The sequence below is a fragment of the Xiphias gladius genome, chromosome 24, assembly GCF_016859285.1.
Source record: "Xiphias gladius isolate SHS-SW01 ecotype Sanya breed wild chromosome 24, ASM1685928v1, whole genome shotgun sequence".
Lineage (NCBI taxonomy): Eukaryota > Metazoa > Chordata > Actinopteri > Istiophoriformes > Xiphiidae > Xiphias > Xiphias gladius.
The window spans coordinates 23,275,117-23,280,597 of record NC_053423.1 but is presented as its reverse complement, the minus strand read 5'-3'; positions in this window follow the sequence as shown (position 1 = coordinate 23,280,597).

Below are 5,481 nucleotides of genomic sequence, written 5' to 3'. Positions count from 1 at the left end.
CTCCTCCCGAGAGAAAAGGGACGTTTCAGGAAATACCCGAAAACGACAAATGCTGAAATTCCAGTGACAAATGCCCGTTAACAGCTGTGCAATCATGGGCCTCCCCTGTCGGGGGCGTCATGTTATCACAGAGCCACGCAGTCTTCACGGGGAGGAGGGTGAGACTTTGACGTGGGAGACTGCTTCCCCGTTCCTGCCGACGCTCAGCGTTGGGTTCTTCTGATCAAGATCTTTCCCTGACCTCAACCCAGTGTTTTTTTGTTTTCCAACCCACAAGAAGGTTCTTTTTTTAACTATCATTAACCAGGTCATTTTTCTGCCTAAATCTAAACACACATCAGCCGTAGGGTCAGATCAGAAATTACAACGTGACACGCTACGTGTGGTGGAGGGAAAATATCAATTTATTTTGATCCTTAATTTGTTCTCTTCTTACAAAACACCAACACAAGTTTGTGCAGCTATCCTTGTTAGGACATTGCATTGACTTCCGTTCACTATGGACAGCCTGACCCCAGCCCTGACTTCAATTCACACCTCTCCCCAAACCTTAACCAGGACCTCCGAACGGACGTTTTGCCTCATTAGGACCGGGCTCTGGTCCCCATGAGGACGGCTGGTCCCGGCAAGGTCGGTGTTTGTAAAGGAAAAGGTCCCACAGAGGTGAGAAAAACACACGCTCGCCCGCGCACACACACACACACACACACACTTTCACCCCCCTCCGTGGACCTCATTGCTGCTTGTCTCCTCTTCTCTCTGTGACGGAGTCGGACTCACGAGGGGGACTGGATCTCCTGCTGGCTGTCATCAGCCAAGGCCTCACGTACACACACACACACACAGTCAGAGTTGTTCCACACTTGTTGACATAATGCATTCTCTAGCCCCTAATCCTAACCTGAACCCCTAAACCAAATCTGAACCCCCAAAAAGCAGTCTGGACCCATGGGGACCTCAATTTTTGTGTCCACGGTGACACGATCCCATCTGGGTTAGTGTGCATTCAAGTTAAAGTCCCCACGGGGATATAAGAACAAGGGTGCACACACACACACACACACACACACACACACACACACACAAACGGTCTCTCTCTCACCCTCCTGCAGATGCCAATATTAGGCAGCCAGCTCAGACTTTATTACCACACCATGAGATTAGATTATAGGAAGCTTATTGTCCTTCTCTCTGCAAGGTCCTTAAAGTTCTGATCTCAGTTTGACTCTGAAGCGTCTAAACGGCTGCACGTTCTAAGCATCAGTCTCGGATGAAAACGTACCGCAAAATGACAGTAGCTCCTCCTGATAAAGGCCTTGCAGTGCCAGACATGCGTGTCCCGGCGGGCATCCGTTTGTAACGGAGGTCGTCCCGAGTTAGAGATGACGGAAGGCTCTCTGTCCTTAACTTGAGACATCAGCAGGAGCCCCCTCGGTGTTAGTGGACCAACACACTGCTCACTGGGCTGCCACTGGTCTTTTCTTTGGGTTTTCAAACTCAAAATTGTACAAATTCCACATAGGTTTTCCACCCGTATCAGTCTCTGAATAACTATCCAACCGGTAGGACGCAGGATAAGGGCTGCCTCTCCGTACCATCCTACTGAAACATGCCAAGCTTTGTTTTCAGCAATTAAAGTGTTCTGCATGTATCCCTCTCGGTGCTGATTTTCTGTTTCTAGGGGACTTTCCGACATTCAAATGTTTCCCAGTAAATTGGAAGGAAAGATATATGTCTAGAGAGTCAGGTTTTATTTTTACATCCTTACGCCGAGTTTAAATAGTTAATGGAGCTCAGAGGGTTGTGATATTATGTAAATGCCGTGAGTCACAGCTGTGAGTCCATTAGGTAACATCTTCATTTCTTGTTCTACGAACTGCACACAATTCTGGGTTCCGGCTCCTGCTGTTCCACCAACGCTCTCGGTGGAAGTAAGCATCGAAAGGGTTTTAATAAACACCTCTCCCCCTGTGGCAAGCGAATGTGCCTCTACTCGTCTTCCAACCCGACACGTGGAAAAATACTGATGGCAGTTTGAAAACGGCAGAAAACAAGTACTGTCTCTGCATTCCCCTGTGCCACAGAGCTCCACTGTTGCCCCAAAACTAACAAAAACGCCTTCGTGAGCCGCGGCGGTGCGCTGGGTGACGTCTTCCTTCAATACCATGAACACAAACACCGTAGTTTATTTTGACTCAATCCACATAAACTGTCCAAATACTCACTGGAGCGACAAATGAATTGTTGGGGGAAGCTGAAAATAGTCCCAAGCAAAATGCACCATTTCTCCCCTGTTCTAGTCATGTCTGCTAAAGTGCCCAGCTGTTTTAGGAAATGGTTGAGCCTCTTTTAAAGATGCACCTGTTTATCTGTGAGCCTGTGATTGTTAAAGAGGGGGCCTAATGTCTTCGCTATAACAAAAGGGCCTGGGCCTGAGTGCCACAAACGGCGCAGGGAGGTCGGATTGGAAATGACTTAGAGATGGTTTAACACGTCGGTCGTTGGTTTTGCTCGTTTGAAGGGAATTTCTTTTCCTCCGAAAAGAAAATGCAGAACACATACTGTAAATAAATCCTGCCCGTGACCTTTCCTCACACCTACATCAGCGCCTTTACGACCCGCTGCCTCTTTTCTGCCCGTCTGAGCGTCTTCTGTGGTCGTAGGAGGCAGAGTCTCTGTCGGCTATGGCCAAATTAACAGGATGCAGCAGGAAAAAACAAGCTGAACATAAAGGGAGTCTCTAGCCAGCTGAAAAGGGGCCCACAGATGCTCTATATCACAGTGAAAACGCCTTAATTAGACCTCTGAAGTTGTCGTCTGCTGTCTTAAGCAAGTGTTTCCTGATCTTAAATATAAGCCATAGGGTATCAAATTAAATATTAAATTCTATTAGAGCCTAGTTCTCTGTAACAGCTTCTGGAGGTCTGAGCTCTCGTCCGACACACAAAAACAGAAATGGGCTCCGGCAGCCTCTGACAGCACGATAGAGGTGTCATCTCATATGTGGACCCGTGGTGGCGCCGGTCCGGATCCCGTGGCGCTTCCCGTCTCGTTCTCTCTCCACAGTAGCTCACCCGAGTCCACGCTCAGTCCGCTCCATCGGATTTCCGTCCGTTCCGCTCCGCCGGCTCTCCCGCAGACCAGTTCAGTCCAGGCAGTCCAGCCCGGAGTCGAAAAGGCGGCGCGACAGCTGGTCAGTAATTACACTGCTGGCCCCAGTAATGTGATTTATTAGGTCAGGCTGAAGCAGTGAGTAAGTCACTTAGGCAGGTAGTCAGAAAGGCAGTGCAGCAAAGGCCTCCCTCCCCTCCTTCCCTGACTGAGGAAACTCAGCGCATCTGGCACCCTCCAGTGGCAGGCACATCGAAGTGCACCCTGCGGCTCAGTGCTGGAACTATAGAGATAAAACGTTTGACCTCATCTGCTGCCCACAGGTGAGATTTCACTGATGCGACTGTGCGTCCGCTGCGGCAGTGCACAGTGAAGGACTCGTCAGGGACGGAAGACAGAATCCAAAATACGGAATCAAAACGCTGGAAAAATGTAAAATAATAAAACCAAAAAATAAAAACGGGAAAATAACCACTGCAGGAAAGAAAAAGCATGACACAAGGAGCATTTCACTAGTTTCTTACAGATGCCACCAGGCCTCCCCAAATATCCTGGCTACTGTTTTCGTTTTGAGACCAGATGCATGTTTTTCCTGTCACTCTCGAGGAGACGTCTACGCATGTGAAGCAAATTAAAATCAGAAGAGAGCAGCTCCTCGAAGAACAAAAGTCCCCCACTGTCCCCTCTCTTTTGTTGCTATTGAACGACAAAGTTCTCAACTAAGGGATGATGAGGATTTCTTACCCGCCCAGAGACGGAGACTACTGATGAAAACACAAAGGGAAGCCATGAGACTTTCAGCTGTCAAAAGGTCAGACAGACGAGGTCTAAGCGCTGGTACGCGTCCGAATGTCGAGCAAGCAATAAGGCCACGAACTGCAAAAGGATCACTGCAACTTTGCAAAGACTATTCTCCGCAAGGTACTGAGAATCTGGAGGGTTGGCCTTGGTGGAAATGAACAGGAGGCCTCAACTTTCACCGTAGGAATGATGCATCATGACCGGACAGACAGCGCTAAAATAAACAGCTGAACATTGTAACTTGTTGATGTGAAAACGCTCTCTGCATCAGACCGAGCTGCAGTGCACTTCCACGGCCATAAGTATGTGGACACCAGTGTCATACCATAGTTTGTGCTTTGTGGTCGGGACAGTTCCCCGTAGTTCCAACCAGGGAAAACGCCACACACACAGACACACACACACACACACACACACACACACACACACACACACACACACAAACACGTATTTTAGACTATGTGCTTCCCACTTGGGAAAGGTTTAGATGATGGGCCATGGGGCCATGGTCATGCCCCTGCGCACAAAGCCAGGGCCCTGTGTCCTGATTAATAGAAGTTTGCTTTCTACAAACAATTTTAAATGTAATGTGGAGTAATCAACTGTCTGTAAACTGTGCAGTATGTTACAAACACATATAGGAAATCGCAGAGGAAATGCTGTAAACCACACAGTTAAAAATGTTTTAAAGTTGAAATCGTTCAGAATGAAAATGGAAGTTTAATATGCAGCCGAGAGTCAGAGCTTTCAGACTGCTGCCTTCTATGATGTTTGTGATGATGTGAGGGGACTGGAAGAAACACCGCGAGTTCAGCATCAAACTTCATTCCTTTATGTGCTACTTCTTCAGCCTCTCATGTTGGACCGAGGGCAGACTGGACGCTACGGTGACTCACTATTGCAAAGTGGTATTATGAGACAGGACGGCCGGGGTTAGCTGGTTGGCATCAGTAGAATAGAAGAAGTGATAGAAATTGAAGCAAAAAAGGGGGTTAACATCGGTTTTGCCTTCCTCCGCTGATGACGGCTCTTGGCGAGTAGAGGGATGAAGTCCGACGCTGAACCTCTCTTCCAGACTGGGGAGTAAAACAGCTGTTTGGCAACGTTGGCAATGCAGCAATAGCAATAGCACCTTTAACATGCTTTTGAAAAATGGGACCTGGGGCATTGATCCATAACGGAAGGGTTTGCCCGGGCTGGTGTGGAGGTACTTGACTGGCCTGCACAGATCCCTGACCCACCCCAAAACCTTTGGGGTGAGCTGGAACACCGACTGTGAGCCAGGCCTTATTGTCCACGATCAGCGTTGGCCCTCAGTCAATGCTCCTGGGGGCTGAATGGGAAGAAATCCCTGCAGCCAGGTTCCAACATCTAATGGAAAGCCCGAAAGCAGAAGAGCGGAGGCTGTTGTGGCAGCAGATTGATGTTCATGGTAATACTCTCTGCCTCCTAATTTTCTCTTATCTGTTTTTCCCCTGTTGGCACATGCCTGTCCATCATCACATGCTCCTGTCACTTTCCGTCACTGTATCGGAAACGGAATATTCCTGGTACATTCGCAGTGTATCT